Source organism: Acartia tonsa, chromosome 11 (genome assembly GCF_053477335.1).
Source record: "Acartia tonsa isolate MP-2025a chromosome 11, ASM5347733v1, whole genome shotgun sequence".
Taxonomy (NCBI): Eukaryota; Metazoa; Arthropoda; class Copepoda; order Calanoida; family Acartiidae; genus Acartia; species Acartia tonsa.
The window spans coordinates 809,979-828,370 of record NC_137270.1 but is presented as its reverse complement, the minus strand read 5'-3'; the positions used below and the strand labels follow the sequence as shown (position 1 = coordinate 828,370).

At 39.5% G+C, this 18,392-nt stretch overlaps 1 long non-coding RNA gene across 1 annotated transcript; it reads left to right on the top strand.

The window, feature by feature from the left end:
- Positions 1-17,418, top strand: LOC145331716 (uncharacterized). The gene is made up of 7 exons (XR_013883832.1): positions 1-97; positions 431-553; positions 12,737-12,871; positions 14,618-14,725; positions 15,240-15,336; positions 16,597-16,680; positions 17,370-17,418. It is a non-coding gene; the product is annotated as an uncharacterized LOC145331716 (long non-coding RNA).
- Positions 17,419-18,392: the final 974 nt, after the last annotated feature.

Genomic DNA, 18,392 nt, shown 5'->3' with positions numbered 1-18,392 from the left:
GTATATGATGAAGAGGATATACATAAGACTTATTTTTACAAAATACCTTATGTGGTTAGATCATGTATAGATTGTGGTTTGTATGAGGATCAACCTGGTGAGTTATATTTATATTTTTGTAATTCTAAAGTATATATTTATTTCAATATATATTTTTTCTTTGCCCCAAGAAATGATAAGAAGTGCCAACCCATCCAGTATTGTTCTGTGTAATGTAATCTGTAATTTTAACTCAACCCCCCACCCCCTCCCATTATATCTTGGAAATTAAATGAGATATACAAAAGACGTTAATGATATCATCACCAAGAGAGGGAAAAGTGGAATGGTAGATTAAGTTTTTTAGAGGGTCAAAACCGTAATCATTGATTATATTTCTGCTTCTATAAGAATGGATTCAACTCCCTAACTGATATATATACCTGTTTAGAAATAATAAAAGCTGCTTGTTATGGAAAAGGATCAACCAAACGTGTTAAAGAGTTACTGGATGCTGGTGCAAAAATTGAAGAAAGATTTATCAGTAATGATGTTGGTTCGAATATTGTAGTTGGTAATGAGTTCGAATATTACGGCAGTGTAGGCAGACGTGGACAGACCTTAATATAGAGGAGCCTTGCTTCTCTATATACCACCAACAATAACTCAAATATCTTTTAAGTTGTTTATTGAATGAAAGTCTAAAAGTTACTAGCTATAATACACAATAACAATAATAACATGGATTAGGGATAGATAATATCAAATAGCATAGGTTTAAACAGAAATATATACAATAATTATTAGTAATGGTTAGCTCCATCCCTGGTAAGGGTGGACAATTAGAGGGCGGATAAATCAAATGTACACAATGGGGTTGTCACAAACAAATACTTTCTGAGTGGGGGGAAGGGGTTTACAATGCTCTGCCTCTTTTATAAGGGGAATTACTAAGACCGACCCAAATTGGAGCGAAGCTACTCTACAGATGGGAAAGCAATTAAAAGTCAATAGTTAAACCAAGCCTGAAGCAAATACCATTTCTAAAAAACATTCAAAGGAATTTTGTTAAACTATTCCTGTTTCTGCAATAATAACAAAATGTGATAATTTTTACTATTTTAAGTTTCTGCAATAATAACAAAATGTGATAATTTTTACTATTTTAAGTAAAAATATATAAATTACAGTAAAAAAAATCATACTTCAAAAAACATTTTGCCTAAAATACATCCACTATAATTTACTGGATGTGTTAATACAATGTAATTTATATTGATTTTACTTGAATAGATATTCAAAATTTTCTGGCAATGTGCAATCACATGGCAAAACTTGAAATTTCTCTCTTCTTCTTTGGCAAAGAAGGTAGAAATTACAAATATTACCCTGTCATCATTATAATGACTGAACGATTGAGATCTATACCTGTATATTATAAAAATCCAATACATAAATTTATAATATTTCTAACTATAATGTATGTGTGGTAATACGGCAGCAGACGGACGGGTAGTTTACAGAGTTGCTACGCAGTGGCTTATCAAGTCAAGCCTTCTGCACTAATCCTATTATATCACCATTCACCTCATGACCGCAGATGACCTCGTCGCGCAGCGGTCAGATTGGACTGGCTAAATAGGGGAGGGGCACGGACACTTAGCAACCCCGCGCCCCTCAGGCAACTATACAACCGGGAGATGGTGCCTTCCCTTTTACTACAGCTTACCCCACAGATGTTTACCGCCGCGGGCTACGCCCTTGTCTCCCACACCCCCTTCAAACCTAACTTATTGTTATAATCTATTTTGTATATATATAGTAACCACCCATTGTAAATGAATTCAGTTAAATATAATTTCTGTATGAGTAAATCCTGCTAGTTTGTTTTGGTAGAATACTTCAAGGCTAGGGGCTCGTTGAATTTGAACTCGCAACCGGTGAGCTGAAACGCTTCGGCTTACCACAACTTGGTGTCAGCGTGTTTCAATCGAGCCCTGCAGAAACTAGCCAATTCTACCTCTGATTGGACCCTTTTGCAAGTAAGGGGACAGTCAGCTGCCAACTGAGAAGCCAACTGACCCGCGAGACGGCCTTTTTAGGTCGATTTTCCATCATTTTGAACGCATTATGTAGGCCTCTGGCCTACGGCAAGCAGATTTGGCCTGCTAAAAGCGCCAGTTTACGGCGTTTTTCTGTACCGTGTAGGAGTAGCGCTAGGTGCGCAGCCACGGTAATCGGATAATTTAGCTCAGACGGCTACAGAACTGAGTCGAAATTGGCAAGTGTAGCTGGGACAAGCCCCAGGACACCCAGGCCAAACCTACGAGACGGACAGCTAAGTGCTGGTCTCCCTGAGAAGGCAATGTGTGGCTGCGAAGCTTCAGCACACAAGTAAGGCCTACCACTGCGACGGATAGCAGAATTTGAGCCAAAGGCACGGCAGGACGGGACATTCCCTGCCGTTACCTCCCAGGATTCGAACCCGAGGCGCTGCAGGAAGGGCCATTCCCTGCCGCCATCTTTCGGGATTCAAATCAAATCAAATCAAATCAAATTTATTATTAACCGCAGATCCACAACATTCCACTGATCTTGGACAATTTTCCGCCATCAGGGCATAAATAAATAAATATCATATATATTATATATTTATAATTACAATTTTTTAAAAAACATGATGGTTTATTTTTTATTACCCATCCATATATCATTATAATTGTTAAAAACATTGTTAAATAATCAATTTTGCGAATAATGCCCTGTCAAGATAACCAGGTGCAGAAACTTAGCCCTAAGGCTGGTGCACGCCCTTGATGGTGCTAGGGCGCTATCGCTGGCCAATTATCTCGACTATTACTTGATTTGATTGTTCGCTGTTATCAATCAATAAAAAATCCGCTGTTGTGCTTTTAGCAAGATCCCTACACCCCCAGCTTTCCCGGTCAACCGCCGTCTTCGGATATCCCCCTACCGCCGTGAAACGTCACCAGATGCATACTAAAAAAACAGGTTAATACAATTTATTGGTCCTAAGACCAATAAAAAAAGTTATCAGGAGAAAGAACGATCACCAGGCCGAACGAAACCGTTTTTTATGATATTACAAGCGTAGTTCCGGATAAAAAATTCTAAGAATAAAACTTCAACATAAGAATAATTCATTCCGAAAACTTACAATCAATTTTCAATTTTCCGAGGAGCCCAATAAGAATAATAAACTAGCGCAAGTATTATTAAGAATATTAAAACATTAAGAGTATTAAGAATTGCGAGGAGAAGAAATTCTCGAGGATAAAGAAGTTTTCGAGGAGAAAAAAGATTTTCGAGGAGAATTCTTGCGTGCGAGGAGAAGGTATAGTTAATAAAACTTAATATAACCAACAAAAGTTCTCAAAATTTCTCGTAAATGCGTATTAGTACATTAATATTGCTTGCCAAACTAATTAAATTAAATTAAATTAAATTAAGTTTAATAGTACCTAAGTATGTAAAATTAAACATGTAGAAGTATAAAAGTAAAAATAACTTAAGTACCTAGGTACGTAAAAATCTTTTTAAGAATAGTAAGCATATTGAGACTATTAAGAGAAAAATATCGACATAAATGAGTTGAAAAATTTTGGCAGCAGCTCCACCCCGACGTGCCCCGCAACTATCCTCTCTGGATGGATCAAGATTAAGGTAATGATGCAATTTCATCAGAAAAGGTTATTTTTTTATCCTTCCAAGGAAAACATATACAATGGGCTAGACGGGGCAGAACCACCTACCAACAATTCTTCATCTCATCCTCGGCCCGCTAAGTATCCAGTCCCAGCAATCCTACAAAATAGAAAATAGTTAATAAAATAATAATGTCATAATGAGTCTCAACAGAACAACAAGTCCCAACAAAAACTTAGCCAGTAAACACAATTAGCCAGTAAACACAATTAATATAAGCAAGAATCCAGTCTGTACGTGCCAATCATTAAAAAATACTAATAGATCAATAGACCATAGATTAATACAACAAAAAGCTATTCAATTCTATTCAACAGATAGTTAAATATTCTTTTTTTAAATAATTTGAAATCTTGAATCGATTTGAGATTTTCAGGTAAAGAATTGAAAATTAAGGGAAATTGAATTAAAGGTAACTTAAAAATATAATTTTTTGTTGTACTGTCTACATTAAGTTCATCCCGATTACGGGTATTGTACCGGTGTAACTGGTGTCTGTACTGCCATGTATCATCAAAAATATCTGGTTGTTGACCATTCAGATATTTGTGCATGAAAAGCATGATATGATAATCCCTAAGCTCCTTAAAAGGTAAAATTCTTAGTTGTTTAAAAAGAGGGCTACTGCTAGCAGTGCTGGAGCTACCAGTGATTATCCTAACACACTTTTTTTGGAGTCTTTTTATGATATTACATTGACTGTCAGTTACACCGGTAAAAATTATAATACTATACTCTATCAGACTATGTATATAAGCAAAATACAACATCTTAAGATGTTGCATGTCTAAAATATGTTTCATGACACGTAAAGAAAAGATAGCTCGCTGTAATGTTTTGTGTAATTCCCCCCAGTGGTGATTAAATTTCAGTTTAGGATCCAATCTTATGCCTAAGTGTTTTGCCCACCTATCATTATCATTCTCACTATCCTCATCAACCCTATCTAGCTTAATGATCTTATCAGCCACATCCTCACCATAGTTGTTAGAATTTATGAATACTGGAAACTCATTTATTAAATTAAGTTCATTTTCAGAGATGTTTTGCCTTGGAGTTTTAAATAAAATAATTTTAGTTTTTAAAGAATTAATGATTAATCTATTAGCAGCATACCAGTCATTAGCTTTGGGCAGCACCTCATTTATTTTGTGTATTAAATTTGTAAAATTATCGCTTTGCAAAAATAATAAGGTATCGTCGCAGAAGAGATTAAAGATGGCATTGCGGCAGCTGCTCTCGAGGTTGTTGATGAACACTAAGAACATCAACACCCCGAGGCAGCTGCCCTGCAAGATGCCAATCAATATCTCAGCCAGGCTGGAGGAGTACACCCCTCCAAAAAAAACTTTCTGCTTACGCCCACTAAAGTAGCTGCGAAACCAATCTAATATATTTCCCCTTATTCCATAATGATAAAGTTTAGCCAGTAAGATGTCACGGTCCACTAAGTCGAAGGCCTTCTTGATATCAAGTAATACAATACTGCACACTTGATTATCAATGAAGGCCTTCGCAACAAGATTCATTAAATTTAAGATATTATGACTAGTATTAAACTTCCTACGGAAGCCGAATTGGCGGCTGCTGAAAAAATTTCTTTCATCAAGAAAATCATAAATGGAACTGTAAATATACCGTTCCAACGGTTTAGAGAACGACGCTATCATGGAGACGCCTCTAAGGCTTCAGCAAGTGAGATAGGGCCATTCTTATAAACAAGGACAACTTTACTGATCTTCATAAGATCAGGAAAGGCCCCGCTGTTCTACAAAGTAATTTCATACTAATATCATAATAATCTTTGCTGCTTTTTGGATTAATACTTGTAATAAGTTCAAATGTTTTTTGTAAAGTTAGTGGACCAATGAAAATGCTATCTTCTATGCGGGGGGGGAGGAATTCACGAAAACTTTTATTAGTTGTGGGGATATTAGGGGTTAAATTGACACCAAGGTTGCTAAAAAAAGTATTAAAATGATTAGCAATTTCTTGCTTATGAGTAATACGAACATTATTGTCAACTTCAAGATAGTCCATTTCCTTGGTGTGTTTTTTAACCCCCAATACCTCCCTGAAAACTTCCCATAATTTGCGCCCATCCTTTCCCGCCAACTTAATTTGATTTTGATAGTAGATTTTCTTAGCACGTCTTATAGATCTAAAATATTCGTTACGATATGCATTGTACCTCGCCTTATTATCTTCAGAGGGATCATTCACTTTAATCCTGTATAAAGTATTTTTAAAAGCTTTGCATTTCAAAATATGGGGATTAATATAAGGTTCTTGAGGAACCTTATTTTTATTGTTTCTAATAATGACTTTGGGACAATGCATATCGTAAAGACTTATAAATTTTTTTAAAAATATTTCATAAGCTAAATCCACATCATCCAGGTCAGTAACCACGGACCAATCAGTATCATTTAGAGCATTGCACAAACTTTCATAATTCTCATCAGAAAGTAGTCGTTTAGAAAAATTTTGATCTTTTTTTGTTTTCTTAAAATTATCCTCAAAAAAAACTGCAATGTTTAAGAAATGATCTGAATAGTCCGTGGGTACAACCATAGACAAGGCTAAATTTTGTATAAAATTTTTGCAACAAATAAGATCTAATAAGCTGTGGCTATAATTTTGGATGCGTGTTGAACGTAAAACTACGTTCACATATCCATAAATAATCAAATTGTCTAAGAATTGGGATGCGGAGCTGCCCGACACTACTGACTGGTAAAGGTTAATATTCATATCTCCTAGCAAGAATATGGGACAAGTAAGATCCTCAAGCCTATCAAACAATTCTAATAATTTATCAAAGAATAACTGAACATTTTCTTCCCCAGGGGTTCTATACAGGCTAATGACAACTGCTTTAAAGTTTTTGTAACTAATTTTTATGATAAGGCTCTCAAAAATAGATTGCTCAAAAAAGTTGGGAAACATTTCTTCAACTTTAAATTTAGATTGGGTGTAAAGAGCAACCCCCCCCCCCTTTTCCTATTGGCCTTGGCTTAGAAAAAAGCTCGTAGCCTTGCAATTGAATTAAGTTTAAATTACTGTTACTGGAGAGCCAGGTCTCCTGGACACTTAGGAGGGCAGGTTCAATGCCATTATTCCTATAATTACTTAAGGATGTACTAATTTCTACAAAGCATGAGTTTCATGATCTGCAGTTTAGGTTGAATATGGTAAAGGTTGGTCTTTTAAGCTCATTAATTTTAGTTATAACTTGACTTTCACTAGCATAAAAGGATTCAATATTAAGCTCCACTGAAAACTCCGAAAAGAGGTCCCCATAAATGTGCGACGTAATATCATAATTGGGATTTTCGTTCAGTCTAGTAATAGAACTATCTACCTGACAAACCATGGTTTAAAAGCATACATCTGCCCCGCTTCACAACCGGTAAGGTTCTCCCTCCAACATTGGCTTTCCGGGCGTCCCGTGTGCTGGTTTCTTACTAAAACACAACTATATGAATACATATAATATAATATAATGTTAGCATCTCACCCATTTAGCATGAGTAAGTTTAACCTACGTAGAGTATTATAGGTTTTAATAACATTTTGAATAAATTAGGCTATACTTATTGGCAATATATTAGCAATATTTAAAACTTATTAAGCCGTTTCGATTGTATAATACATTATACACTTTTTACACAACATAAAATCAGTCATCTTAATTCAAATTTCACATTAAGGGTTAGTAGTAGTGTTAGTAGAGTTTATCAAAAAGTTGGAAATGATGGAAAAAACGACTGCTAACTATTACTGATACTTAAACTTTAGTGCTCTCAAAACATAGTGTGAAATGAAGGCTGACTACAATATCACTATATAGTGATTATATTTGATAATAAGACAAGACAAACTATACTGTCCATCATATAGGTGCTGAAGATGTGTCCGCTGAATCCTTGGCTGCTGCCGCTGCCGCTGTCGCCGCTCTGGTACCTGTAGGAGGCGAGGGACGTGCTGGCTCAGTGGGGGCTGAAGATGTAGGGGCTGGTACTGCGTTGGCTCCAGCTGCCGCGCCGCCAAGTGGCGGGAAATCACCTACTCCGGCTCCAGCTTCCTCAGCGCCGAGCCCGTCAAGTTGCGGCCAAACGCCCACGGAGCCAAGGCTGGCCCCGGCAACCCGGCCTCTCCTAGCGCCGAGCCCGTCAAATCGTGGCCAAGCGCCCTCGGAGCCACGCATGGCTCCGACACCTCAGCCCCTCCCGGCGCCGAGCCCGTCAAATCGCGGCCGGTGGCTCCCGGAGCCGAAGCTGACCCAGTGCCAGCCACGTACAGGCTAAGTGCTGTCACTCCAACCAATGGCCAACCACCCCAACTCCGTACGGCCAAGAGGGTGGTCTTGCCTGGCCGCGGTGTCATGGCTGTCCCTGTTGAGCTAGTGGGACACCGCACCAAGGATGCCATCCAGCTATCTGCCCCAGAACAGAGGTTTGGGGAGTATCTTGTCATACCAGAAGGCCTGTATGCGCACAGGCCTGGCTCCGCCAGCGTGTTCCGAGTGCTGGTGGTAAATGAGGGGGAGATGCCTCTCCTGCTGAACGCCGGCCTCCCCGTGGCTGGGGAGCTGGTAAAGCCCGACATTCTGGAGGTCTCCGACAAGCCTCCCCCTCACATCCATTCGTTCCATTAACCTGTTGAGCCCCCAGATATGCAGCAGCTGTGGGCAGCCCTTGAGATGGAGGAGAACGAATTTCTGCGCAAGGACCCCCTGCTCAAGAAGGAGGTCTGGACCCTGCTGTCAGAGTACAGGGATGTCTTCTCAAACTCTACCCCCGGCTGCACTGATGTAGTAGAGTTACAGCTGCGCCTCAAGCCAGGGACCCAGCCGATCCGCCAGAGATTTCGGGATCTGAACCTGCGGCAGGAGGCTGAGCTGGAAAAACAACTGGACACATGGTTGCAAGAAGGCGTCATAGAGCCGTCGGACTCAGCCTGGAGCAGCCCCCTGGTGCCTATCAAGAAGAAGGACGGGAGCATCCGCTGGGCTGTCGACTACAGGGCCCTCAACAAGTGTCTTGAGCTGGACAGCTACCCCTTGCCCAGGATCCAGCAGCTGGTAGAACGAGCTGGGGGACACCGCGTCTACAGTGCCTTAGACGCGGTGGCTGCGTACTACACCAACAGAGTGTCCAAGGACAGCCGGCCCTGCACCGCCTTCACCACCCCCAGAGGCTTGTACCAATGGAAAAGGATGCCCTTTGGCCTAGCTACCGCACCATCTGTCTACTCCAGATTTATTGCAGGGGTCCTGAACCCATTGGGCACGGCCAACCTCCAGTCATATCTTGATGACGTCCTGACCTTTCACCAAGACACCTGGGCCCACCTGGCTAGGCTCCGGGAAGTCTTGGAAGCCCACCGCAGGGGAGGAATCCGCCTCAAGCCAGCCAAGACCAAGCTGTTCCGAGCCAAAGTAGACTATCTGGGCCACACCCTCAGCCGTGAGGGGATAGCCATGCAAGAGGATTATATTGACCGCATCCTTGACTGGCCGGCCCCCATCACCCCCAAGGACCTGCTGGCGCTCCTGGGGTTCTTTGGCTACTACCGCTTGTTCATCCCCGAGTATGCCAACCTCACCTACGAGATGAATCGGCAGAAATGGCCAAGACACTGACCTGGACAGCCGAGATGGAAGCCCAGCTGGTACAGCTCAAGGACAAGTTTCGCCAAGCCCCCATCCGAGCGCCACCCAGGTTTGACTTACCAGCCGTGTTCCAGCTCACCACAGACTTCAGCAGCTGTGCCATCTCTGCCATACTCAGCCAATGCCAGGACGGCAAGGAGAGGCTCATTGCCGCCGTGGGGCGCAAGACAACCGACCCCGAGACTCGCTACCCGTCCTGGAAGGGAGAGATGGCCGCCATCATGTATGGAATTCGGAAATTTCACGGCATCTTGTCCTACCGTAGTTTCCAGATCAACACTGATTCCTCAGCCTTGCTACAGATGAAGTCACTGAACACATCCACAGGGATGGTGGCCCGCTGGCAGGAGGAGCTAGCGGCCCTAGATTTCACTGTCTGCCATCGTCCTGGCACCCAGAATACCAATGCTGACGCCCTCAGCCGCCGGGAGGATGATAATATGCCGACAGCCACCGCCGAAGAATTAGCAGAACAGGCTGAATACCTCCACACTGTTTGCCAGCTAGGGGAGCCCGCAGCTGGCAGACCCTCCGCAGCACGGCTGGATCCGGCCCGAGTCTTAGAAGCACAGACCCAGGATCCCCTCCTGCTCCGTGTCCGCCAGTGGGTGGCCGACGGAAAGGCCCCAACTAAGGCTGAGCTACGAGGCAAGGACTAGAACGAGCAGCAGTATGCCAGCCGCTTCGCAGCCCTGGGACTCGACGAGCATGGCTGCCTCACCACCACCGACCAGACCCTGACAGGGGAGAGGACAAGATACCTGCTGCCTTCGGCCCTCCAGCAGGACGCGTTTTTCCTGGCCCATGGAGCCCCCATGGCTGGGCACTTTGGGATGGACGCCACTATTGCCCACGTCGCCATGCATTTCTGGTGGCCCAACCTGTCCCGTGACGTCCGCCTGATGGTTCAGACTTGTCCTGAGTGTGTACAGAAGGTCACCAAGGAGAGGCTGAAGTTAGGAATACACGTGCCCTCCCGACAGGGGTATCCACAGCAAGTCCTGTACATTGACCTGGTGGGGCCCCTACCAGAGATGCCAGCCGGGAACCGCTACATCCTCACCTGTCAGGATGGGTTCAGCCGGTTTGTCAGCCTCTACGCCATCCCCAACAAGCGCACTCTCACGGTGGCTGAAACCCTACTGCACCGCCACCTGGCCACGTTCAGATGTCCCCTGAAGATCCACTCCGACAATGGGATGGAGTTCACTGGCCAGGTATTCAAGGAACTGGCCTCCAAGCTTGAGATTGGCCTGACACATCCACCACCCTAAAACCCGCAGTCCAACCGGGTGGAGAGGTTCCATCGGACGCTCAACACAGGCATGCGGCTGTTCCTGGATAGAGATGTCAACAACTGGGAGCCACACTTGCCTGCCATCGCCTTCGCCTACAATACCAAGGCCTGCAGATCCACGGGCGTGACCCCTTTCCTGGCCTACTTTGGGAGAGAGGCCAAGCTTCCGGTGGACTTGGTACTCCTGCTGCCAGACACTGAATATGCCTCAGTCCCAGCCAACGTCCAAGCCCTCCTGCAACGATACCACGCCGTGTACGACGCAATCCAGCAGCGAGAGGAGGGAACCATCCGAAGGAGCGCGGCCGCTTACGAAGGCACGGCCAAGTACAAAGTTGGAGACCTGGTCTGGTATCTGGCCCCCCGCCTGGTGCCAGGGAAGTCAGCCAAGATTACCAAGAGGTGGACTGGCCCTTGGAAGGTAGTGAGACGGGCCACGGACGTCCATTACGTCGTCAAACCTGCCTCTCCAACAGCCAAGATCTCGGAAATCACCGCGCATGTCGGCCGACAGCGCAAATACACAGGAGATGTCACTGCCCAGCAGATTCCAACAGATATCCAAGGCGACCTGGACGGCGACGAGGACGCCACTGAGCTGCCAGCCGGAGCTGCGGCGTTGCCAGCTAGTGAACCAGGACAGTTTCCAGTGTACCAGCCGGTAGCCGCCGCCCCACAGCCTAGCGGCCAGGATTGTGACCCGGTAGAAGAGAACCTGCAGCACCAACCCAACGAACCACCGCTGACGCCGCCAGCCCCAGAACCGCCTAGGGATGCAGTCTGGAACCCTGATGCTGACATGGAGCCCCTGCCTGCCAGCAGCGAGCCTACAGGAGAAGAAGCGGCCACTGAGATGGAAGTGGCGGCCCCAGAGGGTGAAGCTGAAGCGATGTGTCCCCTACAGATGACAGCCGTCCCCATCCGGGTGGGAGCTAAGAGGCCGAGCAACCTGGACAAGGCAGGCGCCCCCATGGAATTCTACGCGCCTTCTTCCATCGTTGTTCCCCCCTTGGGAGCCTCTAGAGTGAGCCTAGGCCTCCGTGTTCAGTTACCAGCCGAGACAGAGCTAGTCCTGCAAACAAGGCCAAACTTCCAACGACGGGGCCTGGCTGTCGCCAACCCTCAGCTGGAAGCCAACCGGGAGTTGACAATGCTGATATCCAACCACAGTCAGACCGAGCAGCGAGTGTCCCGCGGAGCCTGTATAGCCAGGGCTGTCCTGCACCGAGCTGTGCCCCAGGAAGATGTTGTCGTTCGCAGACAGAGGCTGCCGTATCCCCAGGTTCAAGGCCTGGTGGCTTGGGAGCCCCGCAGCCCTTGAAGGGGAGGTTGTGGTAATACGGCAGCAGACGGACGGGTAGTTTACAGAGTTGCTACGCAGTGGCTTATCAAGTCAAGCCTTCTGCACTAATCCTATTATATCACCATTCACCTCATGACCGCAGATGACCCCGTCGCGCAGCGGTCAGATTGGACTGGCTAAATAGGGGAGGGGCACGGACACTTAGCAACCCCGCGCCCCTCAGGCAACTATACAACTGGGAGATGGTGCCTTCCCTTTTACTACAGCTTACCCCACAGATGTTTACCGCCGCGGGCTACGCCCTTGTCTCCCACACCCCCTTCAAACCTAACTTATTGTTATAATCTATTTTGTATATATATAGTAACCACCCATTGTAAATGTATTCAGTTAAATATAATTTCTGTATGAGTAAATCCTGCTAGTTTGTTTTGGTAGAATACTTCAAGGCTAGGGGCTCGTTGAATTCGAACTTGCAACCGGTGAGCTGAAACGCTTCGGCTTACCACATATGAATAAATGTATAAATTTAAACTTGAATATTTACAGTATCATGTATAGTTCTAATATTTTCTATTAGCACAAAATATAATTAAAAAACAAACATCTCTCTCTCACCTTTGGCTCTAATTTTGGGCATTATATCATCAAACATGAATAGACAATTATTGATTTTATATTTCTTTTAAATCAAACTTGTCTACTTAAAATTATCATTTGATTGTGATGATTTGTTTATAGACATATTTTTTAGGTATGTATTTAAATTCTGATGACGTGAGGTTCAGAAACCCAACAAGTCTTATTTGTGCAACTAGAGCAGGAAATAAAGAATTAATCAACCTTCTTCTACAATATGGAGCAGATATCAATGCTGGGGATAAATTAGGTTAGTACGATACTGTTTACTGCAGTAAATGATAATCATTTTTTTAAAAACAAAACTCAATTCTTATATAACAGTGTATGCTTTGTCTATCCATCAAGATCTGATAAAAGGCTGTATAAATTGTTTTACAATGTTTTACATGGAATATGATTTGGATTGCTTAACCCACACTGTCATTTAAAGGAACCCTGCAAGAAACACAATGCTTAAACTGCTGAAAGACTGCCAAAACTATATACAATACCCCAAATTCAAAGTTTTCATCTTTAATAACAAAAAAGTAAAGGCATTTTAAAATTACCTTTTATAGACTATGAAAATTTTGAAAGATTTTCATTGATCATAATAAAAATTTTGAAAGATTATCATTGATCATGATAAACATTTAGAAATTAAACTATGTAGCATAGAAACAAAATTATGAGCTTTTTTTGTCATAAATTTAGGTTACCAGTAACTATTAATATTTTTACAATAAAAATACCCATTTTTCAGTAAAAATCATTTTAAAAAATTAAGTTTAACTTACGTTGTACCCATTGTACTGTAGTATTTCCAGCCAATCAGAAGGCTGAATCAGCTCAACAACCAATCACAGCTGAGCTTATATTAGTTTCATTTTTTCCACTATGACTTTACACTTACAAACACAAATTAAACCGAATTTTTAAACTATTTAAAGTGGTGTTTTTATTGTAATAAGTAATCAGTTGCCTGCAACCTAAGTTTCTGATAGAGAAAAGATTATAATTTTGTGTCTAGGCAACTAGATTTAATATTGTAATTTCTATTATAAGCAATGGAAATCTTTCAAAATTTTCATTGTACATAAAATGTAATTTTGATATGCCTAGAACTTTTTTGTTATTAAAGTTGAAGGCTTTAAATTTGATTTATTGGGTCTGCTTGTGGCAGTCTTTCAGCAGTTTAAGCGTTGTGTTTCTTGCAGGGTTCCTTTAAACTATTTTAAAGCATTTTGAAAAATATACTCTGACACCTGTAGAATTAACCTGCAGAGTTAAAAATAAGATTTTCAGCCCACATGGATTTTTATTAGGATTTCTAATATTAATATTTTAATAGTCGTTGGTTACATTTGGTAAAATTTTTATGTGTCTTTCTTTTCTGGTAAAATTCTTGCTTTCAGAGCATTTTTCTTAATAGAATGATTAATCATAGTAAGAAATTATCTCTGTTGATTTAAAATATAAAATTAAAGATGTAGGATATATCTGTGAATAAAAATTTAAAAGAATTTATTATTAAACATTAACAAAGCTAGCATTCCTAAAATTTTTAAAAGAGTGTTTTCACAAAGTGACTATTTTCAATAGCATTAAATAATCTATATTTAATTAAAATAAAAAGAATTAAAACTATATGTACATATTAAAGTTACATACTTCATAAGATATTATTTTTAAAATAAGTTTTAATTATCATGTTTGTATATGTGATAAAAATAAATTCATTGTTTTGCAAAATCCATTTATTTTTATTTTATAAATATTACTTTCTACAGCCAAATTTTATGTATTTTAGATAGGTACTAAATTACTTAACACTTTATGTTTATTGGTTTTATTTGGCTTGCTATTTTATTTTTAATACTAATATTATTGTAATTTATCACAATCTCTATTAATCCATCTGTCTGTATACATTTAACTCTTTGTTTAAAATTTCAATAACTGTGCTCTAAACAACAAAATATATAAATTATAAATTCAATATGTCTATATCTAGGATGGACCAGTCTTACGAATGCAGTACAGTTTGGTAACACAGATACGGTTAGGATTCTTTTAGAACATGGAGCTGATGTCAATGGTTTCAATGGTGTCGATGCTCATGGTAAGCTACATACTATTATTGTCACAATGTCTATTTATCCATATATCTGTATACATTTATTTCTGTGTATATATAAAATTCCTATAACAGTTAGGATTCTTTTTGGAAAGAATAATTCTATTATTGTCACAATATATATCTATCCACCCATATATATATCTATATTCATTTATTTAGGTAAAACGTTTTTATCTAAATTCATATAACTGTAATCTAAACATCTATCCATCTATATATATTTCAATCCCAGAGTGAATTGAAACAATTACTATAAAAAAAAAATATTGTCTACTTTGTTGTTTTCACCAACGATATTTGGTTGCCTTCATAGCTCACCTATAGAATGTTAGTTACTTGATCCATATGTTGCGAGCTTGATGCTTTCAGAGAGGGGCATGGATTTAGTTTATGTTCAAAATTTGGAGTTTCTGAGTAGTAAAAGTTGCACAAATATAGGTATTAAACAATCTAAACAACAATATACATAACATAAATTCAATATACCTATATCTAGGATGGACCAGTCTTAGGGGGGGCAGCAGTGTTTTGTAAGACAGATGCAATGAGGATTCTTTTGGAACATGGAGCTGACGTCAACTGGAGTTACTATGGTGAGTTACATACTATTATTGTCACATTATCTATCCATCAATACATCTTTTTTTCCATATATATTTTAATATATACATTAGGATATATAAGTTGGAAGGAATTTTAATGTTAGGGGGAGATTTGAAATCTGCATCAAATTTTAAGGATTTTTTATAAAATTCGTTTTTTGTATAATTCTTTATCTAAAAGCAGAAATACAATTTAAGTTTATTAATTTTGACCAATAGGATAGGTGGATTAGAAACTACCTGCACTCTAATTGGGTGAATGATGTACGACACTTAAGCTTCTCCAATCAGAGCGCAGATAGTTTTCAATCCACCAATCACAGATGTCAAAATTAACCCATTAGTGCCGAGCGCCACTTTTATGGGCCGATTGAGCTGAAAATCTTAGGAAAGCTAGTGGCGTTCACAGGAAAGTTGCAAAAAAAAACGGTTCGGCATGGCCATAAATGCCCAACATATCATTCTATTGTCACTGAGTGAGGTTAAATATATCCAGAGGTGGACTATCTATCTGAAATACAAATATATATATGTACACAATGAACATTTGTAAGATAACTTACAAAGTACATATTATATTTGTATCCCTCCATTATCTTAAGCAGGACTGTATCTAGTCAAGTGAAAGATCAGATCTTGAATCATCATCACAGTAAATCAACACTGAAAAAAGGTTTAAGTTAATATTGCGTACTATTGTTATTAGTCAAAATCTGTATGTATGGGTATGCTTTTAGTCATATTATCCAAAATATCCAATTTGGACCTATTTTTAGCTCTACAGACGCAAATATCACATTGATAGGGTGTCCCAAAATGACTTTTGACAACCTTATAATCTCCAATCCATGGGACCCTTAATACCACATATACCACAATAGCATTATGTGCGCTTTTTACATGAAGAAAAAATCATTTTCGTGTTTATTATGTATATATTTGATAAAAGATTGATAAAAAAATAATTTTCAAAATTGTGTAATAATGTTTTTTTGGGGTTTTTTGTTACCTAGCTTCATGGATAGCAAGATATCTAGACATCCAAAGACTCTGAAACTTTTTTTTTGCCATCCAGCATCCTTGAATCACCCAACAGACCAAAATATAGAGTATTATTGATATCAGAAAGGTAGTGCAAAAAAGTGGTCTACTTGGCAAATAATGCACCACATCTAAATCATCTAACTCTTCTCTAAACAATAAAATATTAAATCAACAAAGTATTACTAATTATTACATTAATGCATCTAGGTAAAACAGCACTAGATTATGGACTAGATTCTGTGAGATGTGAGATTGAAGTAGAAAAAATGGAAAAAATTCTGAGAGCATATGGTGAGCTTTTACTAAATTTCCTACACTTTATCCAACTTTATTTTCCTTTAGGCCTTTCAGTGATCTTTAACCCTGTAGAGACCCTACTCTGTATTGCATATGAAATCCTTACATAAAAGTAACAGGATGTCTGTTTGTACCAAAGGATTATGATAATTGCAGAACCTGTATTGTTCTCATTTTCAATGTAACTTGTCATAGGCAAGTTTGGGGAAGTTTTATAACTATTACCATCACCCTTCCAAGTGAAATCGCCTCTAGAAAAAATACCCCCAATTTTTTTTTTCACTTTTCTCTTTAAAACTAAAATTTAATATGGAGAATCAGCTTCACCTACCCCTCCCCAAAACCACAAGTGCCACTTGTGGCCTCTAGGGTTATAGCCGCTAGTAGAGTATATAAATGTAAAGCAAGTGTTTTAAATTCAAAGTTATAAAAAAAACTCAATTAAATTAAATTAATAGAAAACTACAGATGCTTCACATTCTCATTCTCATATCATATATTTAGTCAGAAAATAAAGTTTTTAAAATCTAGAAGATGTCAAATATTTTTCTTCATTGTCAACTTTTTCCTGTAAATAAGAACTGAAACAATAATGTGGTTAGCAGGATCTTTAAGGACAGACAAACAAACAAACATCCCTGTCTCTCTTAAATAAACACATTTTTTTTTAGTTTATATTTTAGGAGCTAAGAGAGGAACTGAAATTGTTTAAAGTTTTGAAATTTATTAAAGGTAAAATATTTCATAGTTTATGTCTCAATTTCTATCTAAAAACTCACCTCAATTAAGAATAATTATTATATAAATAAGCAGTTCTTTTAAATATAAAATTTTAGAATTTTATTCATCCATCTATCAAAACAATTGTACTATACAGCCATATTTGCATCTATTTATATTGTAATCTAGTTGCATATCCACTATCTACTAGTCTTTTCATTAAAATCTAGAGTAAATCTATATTTTTATTTTATTGATTTATAATCCTAATATACATATGTGTAATCTATTTATCTTAAATACTATAATTATATCTATTAATGATTTAACTTTTTATTCATTTATTTAACTTTTTATTTTCAGTACATAGTGACTTTGAATGATTGGATTCCTTTGCCTACCTGCTTCAATTTTAATTTGAAAATAACTATGTTTTGTATAAATAATTGATTGTTGATAAATTATGATTTTCAATATATGAATATTCAAAAGTTATTTTGCATAGTATTTGAATTTTGTTTTTAAATTTTAATTTACTTTGTCTGGCTGGAAGATATTTTTTAACTCATGTTTTGAGAATAAGATGATTTCTATGGTCTGTATTGCAGCAAATCATCGATCTAAATTCATTTTGTTTTGTTATTTGGAACCAATAAAAGAGTGTAAGAAAATTGATATTATTTATTAAACTGTATTACTTAACCCAAGACCGTGGCTCAACACGTAGTGCAATCGCTTGTCATCAGCGAGGTGATAGGTTTGAATCTCCGGCCGACACTGTGTCATAACTAAAGATGTCAAAAATGGTTCCTACTGCTGCTTTGTCAGTTGTGCAATATAAATAGTAGGAGTAGGGGGAATGCCTAGGCCCATAAACAGGCGCAACTCACTACCATGCACAGTTAGAAATCCTCAGACAGGTCGTGCAATCAAAGGGTTGGTTGTCTGATGGAAGTTACTTAACCTATTATCCTTGGGAGTTAGAG